The sequence below is a fragment of the Pholcus phalangioides genome, unplaced genomic scaffold (assembly GCF_987345545.1).
Source record: "Pholcus phalangioides strain wild (caught in Gottingen) unplaced genomic scaffold, Ppha-v1.0 ptg000018l_1, whole genome shotgun sequence".
In the NCBI taxonomy this organism is placed as follows: Eukaryota; Metazoa; Arthropoda; class Arachnida; order Araneae; family Pholcidae; genus Pholcus; species Pholcus phalangioides.
The window spans coordinates 2725368-2741073 of NW_028301611.1; the positions used below are offsets into that span (position 1 = coordinate 2725368).

Genomic DNA, 15706 nt, shown 5'->3' on the forward strand with positions numbered 1-15706 from the left:
CCGGTGATGCTAAAAACCCATTTGTGTCTTAAAATTCCCATTACCTGGAAAATCTTGTCGTTTATCCGTATAAAATCCTGGACGTACTTTCCCCTTTATGCCGATTCATTAGGTATTTCATTGGAAGAAATGGAATCAATCCTTGTTTCTCTCTCTCGATTTCATGCTCCATTTCATAATTTACACATTTATCACGTTCATAATGTCTGTTCAGAAATTACTTCTGAACAGACTATTTGGAGGATTTGCGCCTGTTGTATTATTTATTTTCTCACGGACTCATTTGTACATAAAGGAGATGGGCTGGACCTATGGCAAGAAGACAGGACAACAGATGGACCGCAAGTATTCTGGATTGGTATCCCGTGGTGTTAAACGTCCGAGAAGGCGTCCACCAAAGATGGATCGACGAGGTAAGACAAGTGGCTTGAGTTAACTGGATGGCAAAAGCATCAGAGAAGAATGTAAAAATTTTTAGAGGAGACCTTCATCCAGCAGTGTATGGAAAATGGTTTATGGTGATGCTGATGATGGTTTTCAATTAAAGTGGACGTATCTTATTAGAATCATGGATAATGTTATCATTCGGGTATTGTTACAACTTTCACCAAGTACGCAATGGACAAATACCATACCATGGGAAAAATTCCTTCCAGTTTTCAGGACTTTGGTTCACGTTATCAAATTTTTTCTACGTCGAAAGTGGTTTTTTTTCCTTTTTCGTATTTTTTAGCTAAGATTTATGCACACTCAGTTTTTCCCTAAAAATTATCGTTATCAAACTACACTACTATACAGGAAGAAGTCTTCCTTAGTGACAAAAAAAAAAATCCATACTCAGTCCACAATGTACTGATCGCGCCGTAGAGCCGTTATTGTCCATGCATGTGTAGCGGCTGTATTCGCAGCAATTTTTTTTCGCACTCAGTTTTGTATGGGAAAAATCCATTCACTACAAGATAAACAGTGTATTTTTGTGCCTTGGACGGGTGGCAGCAAAATCCGCTTTTCATCGAAATAAAGCTCCTTCATCCTATAGAACTGCCACTCACAAATGAGTATTGACTACGTGAATTTCGCTTACCTCAAAATTATTAGCAGAGTCACTCATCAGGGATCACACATTCCCTTGTCATTGTGCCGTCGATAATATGCGTGGTTTCTTAAACCGGGGGTCCATGGTCCCCCTCAGGGCTCCGTGAGAGCATTTCATTGGGGTCCGTGAGCTTGATTAAGAGGGAAATTCGACTAAATGCATTTTTTCATACACTGAACGAAATTAAGGAGGGTTGGTGCACGCAAAAGTTTCCAAAAAACACATTTTTCAATTTTCTAATTTTTAAATACTATGAAATTTTTTGCGTCTAACTGTGTTAAAGTTTTTGTTCTACCCCGCACTAAAAATATTTTTAAAATATTTTAATATAAACTGCTGGCAGGCTTACACACTCAAATGCGTTTTTCTCAAAACTAAGTTTTTTTGTAATATTTTGTATTTTATGAGAAGGTTGCGTAGGAAATAGCCTACTGACGATACAAGGAGATCCGAGAACCATTGACCTGCACTACAGGCGGTCAGCGACGTAAAAAAAGAGATAGAAAACACGGATGTATATGTTACTGTTGAAGCCCGAATGCCAATTTGGCCGGCCAGTTCGCGAACTGATCAATTCGTGCATTCGCAATAGCCTAACTTATGCAAATATAAAAGTGAATAATTAACAGGATAAAATAAACTTTTTTTTTGTATTTAACGAAGAAACTTTGAGAAAAAATTGATAAAATGTGCTCCGAGAACACGGCAGAAAAATTTCCAATACCAAAGTCTTCAAAATATAGCTTTAAGGGATGAATTTTTATAGACGGCGCTGCGATCGAGATGACATCTCTCGAAGACCGATAACATAAATTTTGATTTTCTATTGACTCTACGGAGAGAGAGAGATGCTGGAAAACTTGGCTCACATTAATGTTTACTCGTTGTAATGGGTTTCCCATCGATTTCTTTTTCTCTCGACAATACCCTTGAAATTTACGTATTCGTTTTTGATGTTATAAATTATATATGGTTATTTAACGCTGTTGTCTATAGAGTGGCTATTATATAAAAGACGTAGCCGGCTAACACTAAGTGGCAAAACTGCACAAAATCGTCTTCATCCATCACCACCACCACTATATCACCGTAAGGGATCGAACCTGTGCACTGACAATCCCAACAAACAGCGGCTTGCGAAAATACGCTTTTCGCAATACACACGGTAAAGCCGGGGTTTTCCTAGGAGAAGGTTTTCTATGCGGCGTGAACGTGAATCGTCCAGCGTGACACGCCGTCCACTCACCAATAACAAAAACTGTACGGACGGGATTACACTATAAAATTTTGATAGATCTTTCATAAAACTGGAAAAATTCAACCAATAAGCGTATTGGTTACATTCGAGCAAATGCAACCAGTGGTCTTACTGGTTGAATTATCCGAGTTTTATCAAAGTGCTTTTACGAAACTTTTATAGTGTAATCCCAGCCTACGACTGTTCTGCTACAGAGCGCAGAAAGCCTCTCGCCAACGCTTTACGTCGGGCATGATTGGCCAGCACCTCCAAGAGATAGAAGGCCTCCACAGTCTGATTGTGACGTCAGTAAGTAGTCCATTTTCCCTCAGAATATACAGGGGAAAAAATGTCCTTGTGTGCTCGTGCCAGTATCATCGTTGTGAGGAAAAGAAATGATCGGGCTTAGAATTGGCGATTACTATCCCTCACATCCAGTCACTATGCGGTATTTGTGAGCCAATCAGGAAGATTCTACGCCAAAATAAGAAGAAACGAAATAGGATGCTATGTTTCAAAATGTGGCAAGGTAGTCAGGTAGTCTGAATGACGTTTATGGCAAATACAACAGGAGCCTTCCATCTCTAGGAGCACGGTGAGAGGGTAGCTCCCTAACCACTCGACTGCCAGGCGAATTCACGAAGGAAAGAAAACTATTTAAAACAACTGTCCAATTCTCACACTCATTAGGAGAAATATAAAGACGGAACGTCATTTCTTTTACATCGTGTTACTTGCTATTTCTTATTTAATAAGAATATACGAAAAATAAGAATAAAAAATGTTGAAATACTGACAACCAATTTTATTTCAGTTAAAGTCATTTCTATTTTTTTAATTTTTGAAGCAAATTTCGTGATCAAAGCAAGCGATTCTCGAGAATTTCAGAGAAAGAATTAAATTATAAGATGCAACAAAAAAAATTGCGATATTTACTCTGTTCTAATAAATATTGGCATCAAACAACGGTTCATTCATTCATGTTTTTTCCAAGACGGATCTTGAGGATTCTATCAGATATTAACAATTATTTTTTAAGGGAAAAATATTTTGAAAACGTTATTTTAAAGGAATTTGTTTTCCCAGTCTTTCCCTTCAGAAAAAAAATATTTCACATATTTATAATGACAAACACGTAATAATCATAAATATTCCTTATTTACATCGATTCCTATTGTCTGAAATTAAAAACGTTATTAATTGGTATATCTGAATAGAGATTTTTGTTTTAAATATTCAATAAAATTATTCATCAGTTGATATTTTAGTGATTTCTTTGTGTTCCACTGAACTGCATGATGATTAGAAAATCATAGTTCTCGTATTCACAAATTTTTAAGTGATACATGATGATAAATAAATTATAATGACAAAATGGTCAAAAATAAAATCTACACGATGGTAAAATTCTAGATTTTGCAAGCTTAATCTAGCTTTGCTTTAAGAGCTTAAATGTAGTGTAGAAAACGAATTCTGTATTATACAGGTAGTGGGTGCACCGGCTTGGACTTTCCCTCAGGAAAAAGCAATATATTTTAAAACTCCCAGCAACATCAAAATTTATATTCTCAAGAGATTCACAAGTGCTCCGAAACACTTCCGACCTCTGCACGGTGATCTTGAAATTCCATCCTTCTACAAATATACCAGCGTTCAAAATCATTGGTGGTTCACTGGTCCGAAACCACTGAATAAACGATCGGACAGTAATTGAAAATCCTTCTCCCCCGCTTGATGCGTTCATCGCGGAAGAATCTTCTACGGGCGAATCGCCGTGATCCTCAGTCTATTTATGTTGGCTCAGCTATTTAAATGTCGAATGATAATCGTTTATTTGCTGTAAAAAATATTTAGAAAAACGTATTTACTGCAATTCAAAAATATATGAGCGAAACTGATTTTGATACGCTGCGTGTATACCATCTGGTATCTCAATCCTTATACACTGAAGTGCCAAAAGCCATAGGAGATATATATATATACACCCCCCCCTCCTCTTAATATAGAAATTCCCTCTCCACTTATTAATGTAAGATTCATTGAAAGACTGGTTATTTGTGGAGATGAAGATTACAAGGAAGAAAATTCGTCTCTGCTCACACGGCGACTCGAACCCCGGTCTCTCGCTTGCCGGACGAGTGCTCTGCCATTTAAGCAATGGAAACAGACAAAATAGTTCAACCTTGGAGCGTATACATATGTTGAAAGGCTCCGTACATGGACGGCGGCAGCAATCAACTAATAGTTCGTGAACGACATAGGCCACCAGAATAGGTGAATACATGTGGCCATCTGGTGGCCAATGTCATTCACGAGCTATTAGTTGATTGCTGCTGCCGCCGTCCATGTATGGAGAATTTCAACATATGTATAAGCTCCAAGGTTGATCTATTCTGTCTGTTTCCATAGCTTAAATGGCAGAGCACTCGTCCGGCAAGCCAGAGACCGGCGTGCGATTCCCCCGGGGGGGGGGGGGGGGAAGATGTGAATTATCTTCCTTATAATCTCCAACAATGTCGTCCATTTGATGAAGCGCTATTTTTACGGCATTTGTATGCCATGCTAGTCTCTTATGCTGTCACAAATTAAATTTAAATTTTACTGAATTTTTGTTCAAAAATACCATTGCTCTAGAATATCATTTTCAGTTGTGAATATCAGCTGATTCTCAATATCCTTTAGAATCCATCCAATTTTTTTAAAACCTTTTCTGGCTGACAAAAGTGTGCGTGGTCCTTTTGTCCTTTATTCCTCATGGTGCATAGACACCACATTCCAGAAATGATAACGACTATTTCTAATCAATCTACCCGTCTGCTTACTGACCTATGAACACTTAAAGAAGTTACTAAAAACCATATTTTGGGTCACGGTGAGTGTTAAGTGGCCTACTCCACCACCCGCCAAGCTGGCTGCTGCCTCTCCGTGACGTGACCCATAAATAGGGGATAGTGAGTCATGGGAATGTGTAGGAGTTCCCGGTGGATAATGACCATGATATACTCTCTCGTAAAAGCAGCGGCGCCTTGGTCCATCTAAAGGTTGACCACCAGACGCTGTCTGCTGGTGGTCGCTTCAATTCCGTTACGGATAATATATTATCTATATCCTCCCTCGGGTTCGAACCCAGGACCGTGACAGCAACCTCCATGGTGGTAGACGAGCATCTTACCGCCACGCCACTCGGGTGTACATGTAAACTTATCTGGGGGATTCAAAAAGTGTTCGTCAAAACGAAATTTTCGCTATAACGGTATTCGTTAAAACGGGATTCGACTGCACATGAAGTAATAGTGTAAAAATATATAATGACGGAAATGCCGCGCTGGCTAAAAAAAACGCCACTACAGACAAAAAAAACGGGACATTGAAAATAACTAATCGAATCAAAGACGAGCATGAACTGGATAGAAAGCTAGAAATTACAAGCATTCAAAAGTTTTTAAAAGAAAACAAAAAACTTCTTTCAACTCCCATGATGCAATTCAATGAGAAAGAAAAGGCATCGCACTGCAAACGAGAAAGACCAGGGTAGAAAAAAAATAACGGACGACATCGACTATACAAGAAGTAAATAAGAATTACATCGGAAGAATCGAAACAAATTGAAATTGAAAAGAAGGCTATCGAAGATTCCATTGAAAGCATCAATTTCATGGAAACGGGAGAACGGACAAGAAGTCACAAATTGGAAACAAATCCATCGAACAGTTAGAGAACTTTCCAGAAAATTTGACATTGATATTATGGAGATTGGAGGAATTCAAGAAGGGAGAAAATGAAATCTTCAGATAAGAAATAAAGAGTTGGTGATGGTGTACATGAAACTGACTAAAATCCAATTTCATCTTATAAAATGAGAATAAGAGGGAATTCATACAAGAAATTGATGTCCAGGGTGTCCCGAATTGTTTGCACAGCAGATATCTCTGCAAGAAATTGACTTAAGAAACATTTTCAAGTACGAAATGTTTCCCGAAATTTTCAATTTGTTTGAAGGAGATCTTATACGTTAAAAAAATTGAGAAAATAACTTTTCATACAGTTCTCGTGTGCTAAAAATTCCAATTATTGGAATGTAAATCCCGCTTTGCAAAAGTTATTTGAAAAAAACAAATTATATTTTGAAATTCAAAATTTTGTGGTATTAAATATATACTCACTGTGTTGGCAAAGTTTCATTGGCTTGTTTTTAAGAACGTTATAATATATATATATATATACAGGGTGCCCTTTAAGTGCTAATGCGACCTTTATCTCATCATTCATCCATTGTAAAGGTATAGTTTTAATTTAAAAAAGCTCTGAATTTGTTCAAAAATTAACCTGTACCTGAAGTGAAAACACGGTATGGAACAAAATGAAAAAAAAAAAATCTAAATTTTTATACGATCCGTTAACAGAACATCCTGTATATGCTATGCCATCATTCGTCATCATCATCATCAACAACCATTTTCAATCCACTGCTGGATGAAGGTCTGATCTAAATTTGACCATTCTGCTCTGTCTCATGCTTTAGCCATCCAGTTGACTCCTGCCACTTTCCTGATCTCGTCAATCCATCTTGCGTGAAGACGCCTTCTCGGACGTTCAACACCACAAGGTTGGTGCCAATCTAGAATACTTGTGGTCCATCTGTTGTGTCGTCTTTTTGCAACATGTCCAGCCCATTTCCATTTCACACGTTCAATTCTTTCCATGATATCATATACCTTTGTGTGGTTCCTTATCCAAGTGTGTCTTGAGAGACAGTTTTCTGTCTCCCCCCTTGTGATGCCTAGCATACATCTTTCCATGCCCCTTTGTATTGTCTGTAGCCTCCGTATCGTCTTTGCTTGTGAGTGCCCATGTTTCAGCTCCATAAGTCAGTGCTGGTACCACACACTACTTAAAAACTTTTCTTTCCAGACATAATGGCATGTGACTCTTCAGAATTACGCAGTTTTTGCCAAAAGTGCTCCATCCAATCCTAATCCTTCTGTTTATTTCATTAATGATTACGTTGCCCATGGTAATTTCTTGTCCCAGGTATACATAGCTTTCTACTTCTTCTATCTCTGTGTTGTTGAGCAAGATTATCCTCTTCAACGCAAAGGGGTTTAACTTAACTTTAGTCTTTTGCAAATTCATTTTTAAGTCCACCTGAATACTTGCCTTCGCCAATTCTTGTATCATTTCTTCTAGTTTCTCTGGATTACTGCTGATAACAACAATGTCTTCCGCAAAACGCAAATGGTTGAGAAATTTATTGACAAGAGTTCATACTTCTTTTTAGAGGATTTTTGGCCGTAATCCTCCACGCTGGCCAGTGCAGGTTGGAGGAAGCCCATCCGCGTCCGTTCACCACGTGTTAAACATGGCTACTTACAGGCTGCACCACGAGAAGGTGCGGATCGGACTTGAAGCCTCTATTTCTAGTCGATTCCTTCAAGTCAGTCCTCATAATGAGGCAATTATAGGGTCTTCTCCTAGTTAACAAGTAAAGACTATTCGACAGCACATAGATGCTATGTATTTGTTTATATATATATATATATATATATATATATATATATATTGTCTATAGTTATTCGTCGGCCCCCCCTTCGAAAAGGTAACCTCAAATTTTTGTCGTCTTTCCTGCTGGTGGTTTTTCATTCTTTCATTTCTTTGGGCTCCGGACGTTACGTTCCTCTTTCACCATGGCCCAAACCCTCTGTGTGACCAGCTTATATCCCCCTATGGGGGCAAAGCGGGTGTTATGGTCGGTTTCGGGTCTTTGCGATGCGAGTCGACCACTCGAACACCACAGCGGCGTTTTGAGTAACTGCACGTCATTTGAAACTTTTCGTAATCAGAAGTGCACTTCTAAAGTCAACGGTTTGCAGAGATAGTTCTACGGACAAACAATTTGAGTCACCCTGTATAACAACGAAAGCTATCAAAGCAAACCGAGATATCATTAAATTTTTTGAAATTCCGATTGGAGAAACCGTGAGATCAATTGCGTTCCTGCTGGTGATCTTGGTTTCTTTTTTATTTTGGATTTTCTTTTCGTGTATCTCGATCGTTAAAGTAAAGAACTTCTCGTTAAGCGGACATTAACGGAAGGAGAAGCGTGATCGAAACTCTCTTAACACGTTCCTGAACAATGTTCGCGCCCATGTATACACGCACGAAAGTATCTTCTCAATTTCCTGTCCACCGCAGTGTCACGGAAACGGAACGCGGAAGCTCTACGCGTCACTCGAACAGAAAATAGCCGAGATATATAATCTGAGCTTCAATTGCAGAAAACGAATGTGTTTCTTGTGTCTTGGGAGTAATTTCTTACATGTACTTGTGCAGAGTCCTAGAAAATCTTAAAAAAAAACAACCATTGATTGCCGATGAAATTACGATGAAGACAAATCTTTGAGAACGATATAATCATCCACTATCAATGTTGTATCGGATTTTATGGCTCATTTAAAGTTCCAAGACTCAGATAACTTTTAGGGTTTTGTGACTGGATACCATTGACTTATTCTTTTTTTGGTCATTCAAGTAACGTATAATTAGATAATATTGGGGAAAAATTGCGTAAATCCAATCTTCGACGGCACTTACGATGCGCATGTATTTTAGAAAAATTTCAATTTTTTCGATGTATGATAGGAAATGAAGTACATAACTCTATTGAGCAATTGATAAGTATTCCTCAGATACATAACTAGTTATTGAGGAAAACTAAATTGTTTATTCGGTAAAGAAGTATATAGTTAATATACATTTTACATTTTTCGGATTGGAATATCACAGTCAATATTGCACACAAATTCTATGTTTCTAACATAGAATTTGTTTTCTGTTGGCATCAGAACAGACATGTTAACAACTTTCTAATTAGGTTCTTGTGCACACACGGGGACCGTATAAAAAGTTAATTTAACCCCATTGAAACATGAATGACATATCTGAGTACTACATGTTATTTGGAAACTTTTTTCTAATTGGAAGTATGCCTCTAGGATGGACATGGTTCACCTAGAAAAATTGCATACACCCTTTTTGCTATTCATTCTGTATGTTCATTACTTTTCAGTTACTTTATTAGGAACTTTTCTTTTTAACTGAATGTGTGCTTTCTTAGTTCTCCTTACGAATGTTATAATGTTATGAATAGCCAAAATTAGTTTTTGGATCCCTTGTCTGCGGCGCCAGTATAATTACACCGCACAATGTGCAAAAACCTTTATGTTGTAAGAGTCATGCATATTTCGTGTTACAGTGGTGCTTCCATCTGTTTTGATAACAGAGTCAACCACAGCTAAACACAAAACGTCTACACTGCTCAAAACAATTAGGGGAGCAAGCAAAAAAGTGAAGAAAACCGTGCGAGACAGCCACGTATTGGCATACAATGGATAGTACACGCGTATCAATGCGCAATACAGAAAAAAGACGTAAAAAATTTTGGAATTAAGCTTTAATTCTTTGAAAATATGGAAAAAACATGAAAAGACGATTTAGGGCCACAATTTGGTTACATGCAAACGATAAAAAAAGTACTGTTTAGACATGATGCATGAGTTTTAATAGGGCGTGTGGTCTCCTCGAACAGCTAAGACTGCTGCACACCTGTTTGCCATGGATGCGATGAGGTTATCGATCAGACTTTGGAGAATACTGTTCCACTCCTCAAGAAGTGCAATCTGCAAGTCTCGGACAGTAACAGGCGGCCTTGGTCGCGCAGCAATGCGTCGTCCAAGGATTCAGGTCAGGAGAGCACGCTGGCTATTCCATACGCTGTATTGTTTCAGCTTCAAGCATGTTCTCCACCAGACGAGCTCTATGCGGTCGGGCATTATCATCCTGGAAAACAAAGGAACCTCCAATGGCTCCAGCGTAAGGGATGACATGAGGTCGCAGTATCTCGTCTGCATACCTTCGGGCCGTCAAAGTGCCATTCCGAATGATATGCAGGTCCGTACGTCCGCCTATGCTGATTCCACCCCATACCATCCAACCAGCTCGTCTGTATTGTGACCTTTCACGAACGAATGCGGGGTTATTTCGAGTGTCCCTGTCCCTCCATACCAGAACACGTCGGGTGTCACACTCCAGACTGAATCGGGATTCGTCTGTAAACAGCACTTGGCTCCAATCATGTTGCTCCCAATCTCGATGTTCAGCAGCCCATCTTCTTCGGGCCTCACGGTGGCGTGGGGTTAACGGAATGCAGACCATTGGCTTACGCGCATAGAGCCCTCCCTCATGAAGCCGATTACGTACTGTTTGGCTGGACACCCTTCGCCCTGTTGCCAAGAGCAACCGTCTTTGCAGCTGCGTAGCATTCTCTGTTCTGTTTCCGGGCTGTTAACCGTACATACCGGTCATCAGTTGCTGTAGTGGCACGTGGCCGACCTTGCCCTGGTCGACGTCTAACATTTCCTGTTTCTTGGAATCGATTCCACAGCCTTGCAACAACACTTCTGGCGACTCCAACAGCGTCCGCGACACTACGTTGTGTTTGCCCGGATTCCAGTCTGCCTATAACACGGCATGCCATGGATTCCGGTAAATCACGTTGTTGAGACATCCTCAAGTCACCTTGTCTCAAAAAAAAATACTGCGCAATCGAATTTCACAGTTACGGCAGTAAAACAGACGTTTCTGCAACATCCCGATTTCTGCCCTTATCTCCTTTTTCTGGTTTTTGACGTCATGAACTTTGATTTGCATATGGCACGTGGCCGACCTTGCCCTGGTCGACGTCTAACATTTCCTGTTTCTTGGAATCGATTCCACAGCCTTGCAACAACACTTCTGGCGACTCCAACAGCGTCCGCGACACTACGTTGTGTTTGCCCGGATTCCAGTCTGCCTATAACACGGCATGCCATGGATTCCGGTAAATCACGTTGTTGAGACATCCTCAAGTCACCTTGTCTTCCGTTCCCTGCTAGGCTTTAAATTATGGATGATTCATTTTATGTTACTTATCGGTATACATCTTTGCGTAATTTTGTTAAAACCATGTGCTCCCCTAATTGTTTTGAGCAGTGTAGTTGTGTACTAATATTAAAGAAACGAAAAAAGACATCGAATTTCTGTGAAGTATATCGAGTAATAAATATACAGGGTGTTCCAGTAAGTCCTGATTCGGCCTTTATCTCATCCACCGTTCTCGTATAGGGGTATGGTTCTAATTTTCAAGATGCTCAAAATGTGTTGAGGAATCACTCTGCAACAGTTTCAAGAGTGAAAATATAGCGTGCCATAAAATAGGAAAAAAAGTGGGCGGGGTGCATGTGTGGTGTAGCATTCATTCATTCATTCATTCAAACCGAGCACAACTCCGGTCTATCGCCATAGGCAATTTACTACCGATTGAGTTGTGCCGGAAGTATGAGTGTGTGTCCCCCCCCAAATACCCCGGGCCACGAAAGCGACTGTATGCATTCAACTGCCCGACACCCTTATCTAATTAAATACTAATTCGTGACTTCCTCCTTCTTCGCCTCGTCCTCATTGGAAGTCGGAGTCGGAGCCTGGATCGTCTGCCTCTTGATCTTCGCTTTCCTCCTCAGTCCATTCTTCTTCTCCCTGTCGTCCCGTCTCCTGTTCTGTCTCCTGACGCCTTCTGATTCTCTCACTCCTTCTCCTGGGTGCAGGTGGGCTCGTCGCTCGATCTGCTGCTCCCGTCCGTTTATTATGGAGCCACTCCATACTCTCTTCCAGAAAGCCGACCAGTTCCCTGATTTTCCCGAGTGCCTCATCATTCTTGGCCATTCTTTTAAACCACTCGTTCTCCAGTTGCGGCCGTGGCTTAACTAAGTGGAAACGACTGGTGTGGACACATTCCGTAGCAAAGTGAATTGGACTTCCCACTCCTCCGCATATACATTGCTCGTTGTCGGAAATTTTGAAACGCTTGAAGTTGGTGGGAAACGGTCCATGGCCCGAGAAGAAGATTGTCTTTTCCCTACTCCAGTAACGTTCTTTCCACTGGACTTTTGGGATGACTCTATGAATAAGCCGTCCGTTTGTTTTTGGATCATTCCATTGCTTCTGCCATTCCACTATTGTCTGCCCCTTAATTATTCTTTTGACCGTTGCCGCAGCGATCTTCTTCTCCTGGGACGTTGTCTCCAGTTTCGTCGCTTCCCGCGCCAACTGATCTGCCTCCTCGTTTCCACGTTCTCCCACATGGCCTCTCACCCACATCAGTGCGACATTCCTCCTCTCTTTCAGTATTCTTCTTATGGCTCTAGCATCTTCGTGTCTTGTTAAAGGGTCCCTGATAGCTTCCAAGCTTGATTTACTGTCTGAATATATGGTCATCTTCTCCAAATTATCCTCCCGTTGTTCCATTGCTTTTCGGATCGCCCACAGCTCTGCTTGAAATACCGTGCATCCCTCTCTCAGTTTCTCTCTCCAGGACTTGACTCTTTCACCCCCTTGATACTCCACGTACGCTGCTCCTGTTCCACTATCCGTCTTGGACCCATCCGTAAATATTGTCCTTCCCTCGTATGAGATGGCTTCTTCTCGCTCCGTCGTTACGACCTGTTGCTCCTGGATTTCGTTAGCTGGGTGGTCGCCCCATCCTATAGCTCTTCCTTCCACCTCCTCTGGTACTATCAGCCTTTCTGCAACTGTCACCCTTCTGTTGAGTCTGGATATTCTCGCTGATTTGCATACGAAGTCGGTATACAAACTCAGGGGGGGTACTCCTGCTATGCTCTGCATTGCCGCCGTCGATATTTTGTGATACGCCCTTGTCATAAAGAACAGGAACCCTCTTTGGATGGTATCAAGCTGTCTTTTCATTTTCTCTGTCGGGCTAGCGTACCACGCAGCTGCTCCATACGTTACTGTCTTGGTTGCCACCTGGTCATAGAGCACTCTCCTCATCCTCTGGTTAATTCCCCATCTTGGACCTGCTATGGCCATCATCTTCTGTAGGTTTGCGTTGGCCTTCTTTCCTTGCTGTCGAAGATGTGGAATCCAATCCAGGTCGCTGTCGATAAGCACCCCAAGGTATTTCATTTCTTTTCTCCATGTGAGTCTTTGGTTTCTCATCCTGATTTTAGGTCGCTTGTCTCGTGTGCTAAACCACATGTAACCACTTTTGTCGAGTGCTGGCTCTAGGTCGTTCCGATCCATCCATGTTGCAATTGTCTCCAGCGCTTCTCCAACTGTTTCCTCTACATCATCCCATCTGTGCTCCGAGATTAACAGCAGTAGGTCGTCTGCGAACGCTTGTACTCTGACCCCCTCCCCCCACCTTTCTTTTAGCAGCGCATCCATCGTTATATTCCACATGAGGGGGCCAGAGCATGATCCCTGTGGGCATCCTCTTGTCTGTGCATGCTCCACTGTCTCTCCTTCTACCTCCATCAGAACTTTTCGGCCCTTCAAGAGAGCTTTCAGTGTCAGCTTCAGCTCTGTTGGTATCGGGAGTTGCTGGATTATTTTCCGGAGATTTCTGTAACGAAGAGCATCGAATGCCCCCTTGATGTCAGCTGATATTAATACCGTATGTTCTTGTCTCACTCTTCTTTCTCGTAGACTGTCTATTATATCACACAACGCCTCGTCCGCCGACCTCCCCATCCGGAATCCGTACTGGTTTGGATGCAAGAATTTTTTCCTGTCCAGATGATAGACAGTCCTAGTCACCAGTATTCTTTCCAGAATTTTTCCCGTATGGGATAGTAGTGTCACCGGGCGGTACGATTCCAACTTTTCTTGTTCCTTCCCTGGCTTGGGTATCAATACTATCTTTCCAATCTTGAAGATCGTCGGTATGCTACCCAGATCCAGGCACTTGTTATATAACTCAGTGAGCAATTCCGGGTATTCCTCGTGAATCTTTTTGAGCATTGGTATTGTTATCCCATCTGGGCCTGGCGCTTTTTTGTTTCCAGTTTTATTCAGCGATCTCTGGATCTCTTTCTCCGTTATCCTTGGCTCCGTCCTTCCCTGATGTTGACCGTGTTCTGCTGTCTCCTGTCCTCTCTCTCTGTTCTGCCATTCCTGTTCTTCTTCATCTATCGGGTAGAGTCTTTGGAGCTGTTGTTCCAATGCCTCTTCCATGTTCTCTGCCTCCTCTCCCATTAGAATCTGGGCCGCAGACCTCCTTGTCTTGACTGTCGCATGATATACGTTCCCGAATGGGTCTACCGCTTTCGCGCATAACTTCCTCCATTCTTCCGTCTTAGTTCGTCTTACCAGCTTATTGTATATCGCTGTCTGTTTTCGGAATTCTACCCTATATTCTATCTTTTTCTCTTCCGAGGCTCTCTTCCATCTCCGGAGTTTGGCTCTCAGCAGCTTCCTCTGTACCTCTAGCTCTTGGGTCCACCACGGTGCCTTCCTTTTTCTCGGTGCCTCCCTGGTTGCTAGGGTCCTATCCGCCGTCTGCTTTATCACCTCCGTTATTTGTTCAGTTATTCTGTCCAGTTGATCTACATTTCCGATTTTCTTGATATTGTCTATCATCTGTTGTGTCCTGCATTTGAGCTTTTTCGCGAAGTTATTGATCCTTCTGATAGACGTACTATACGTTCTTCTGTGTGGGCTTGGTTTCTCTTTCCCCCACCAGAAGTGCAGATACTTATGTGAACTTCCAGTGATTTCGTCTCCTACGCTCCATCCGCTCAATTCCCCTGCTTTACTGCTCATCGTCAAGTCCGGCCATCCCTCTCGTCCGTCAAGGTCGTATGTCGGTGTTGTATTCCCTCTGTTGACTACTTCAAGACCCGTCTCCATAGTCATGTCGTGGATTGTTCTTCCCCTGTTGTCACTTTTTTTGTACCCCCACTCCTCGTGATGACCATTGGGGTCGGCTCCTATGATCACTGGTACTCCTTTACTCCTCCTTACCGTCTCCTTCATTTCGTCGAGTGCTTCTTCCAGTTCCTCGTATGGCGATGAGTAGCAGCTGGATAATGTTATCTCCTTTCCTCTCACTCGCACCCTAACTGTGGCCGAGTGTTCTCCAATTTTGACGGTTGCTCCCTCAATCTTCTTGTTGGCTATGATGACCGCCGCTTTCAGGTTCTTTGAGGACCATACTTTCCACTCCTGTGGGATTCCTTTGACCGCTCCTTTATACTTCCAAGGTTCTTGCACCAATATAACGTCGACTCCCATGGCTGCAGCATTGTGAGCCATTTGTAGCATTGCTCCTCTCGCTCTGTCAGCATTGAACTGTAGGAACCTGATCCCTTGTTTTTCTGGTTCCTCTGGTGGCACCATCTCTGTGCCGTGTTGTGTCATCGTTCTGTGAAAAAGATTATAAAAAAACGAACAAATTTCAACAGCGCCTGTTGTCTCTCTTCTCAACTCATCGTTGTTACCTCCTGCCTCTCCATGTCACTGTTCTGACCGGGCTTTCCCTT

At 41.8% G+C, this 15706-nt stretch overlaps 1 protein-coding gene across 2 annotated transcripts in view; it reads right to left on the reverse strand.

Annotated features, from left to right (window-relative positions):
- The window catches only part of Trpm (transient receptor potential cation channel, subfamily M), a 343617-nt gene that overhangs the window by 158661 nt on the left and 169250 nt on the right, over positions 1–15706 (reverse strand). The window lies entirely within an intron of this gene.